The following is a 724-nucleotide window of genomic DNA, read 5'->3' on the forward strand; positions in this document are numbered from 1 at the left end:
TTTTGGGATCCTGGGCATGATTGTCAAGCTGCCAGGTCTGGGATTCGAACCTTGGTCAGCCATGTGGGAGTCGAGTGCCTTAGCCACTATACCTGCTGGCTCTACCAGGGGTGTCTTTCAAGTCACTGGGACCGGACTGAAAGATTTTATTCGGGCCTTAACCTACCAGGCCAGGAGCTGTCCCTCCTGCCGGCTCTCCTCTGGAGACAGCAGATGGCCCCACCTCTGCATTCAGGAAGCTCACATCACACACTGGCAGCGCCTGGAGGAGCTCAGACGCCCTGGGCCCAACCCAGCTGCGTTACAAGCCTCCATTTCCCCGCCTGTAAAATGGGCATGTCTTTGCCGGTGCTCACAAGAGGAGTTTGTACAGCGAGGCCTGAGCCCTGGGCTAGACACAGAGCAAGCACTCACGACACACTGGCCACCTTCCCTGTCCCCAAGTCAGCCACCCCAAGACCCCTGGGCGAGAGACAGGGAGGAGGCAGTGCCAGAATGGTGGGCCGACTGGCAGAGCGAGCAGAGTAAGGGACCAGGCTGGGGGCGGGGCCTTGCCTGTAGGGGCGGGGCCTTTCCAGGAGGGGCGTAGCCAGGAGAGGCGTGGCTTGGCAGGGGCGAGCTAGAGCCTTACTGGGCAGGACCTTGCCAGAGAAGGTGTGTCTGCCTGGGGCGGGGCCTGGTCGGGATAGGCGTGGCTTTAGGTGGGACAGGGGGGGGGGACCCC

At 62.2% G+C, this 724-nt stretch overlaps 1 protein-coding gene across 1 annotated transcript in view; it reads right to left on the reverse strand.

The window, feature by feature from the left end:
• The window catches only part of LOC102474069 (long-chain fatty acid transport protein 1), a 34,286-nt gene that overhangs the window by 6,571 nt on the left and 26,991 nt on the right, over positions 1 to 724 (reverse strand). The gene's annotated exons all lie outside the window — the stretch shown is intronic.

The sequence above is a fragment of the Tupaia chinensis genome, unplaced genomic scaffold (assembly GCF_000334495.1).
Source record: "Tupaia chinensis unplaced genomic scaffold, TupChi_1.0 Scaffold000201_1, whole genome shotgun sequence".
Lineage (NCBI taxonomy): Eukaryota > Metazoa > Chordata > Mammalia > Scandentia > Tupaiidae > Tupaia > Tupaia belangeri.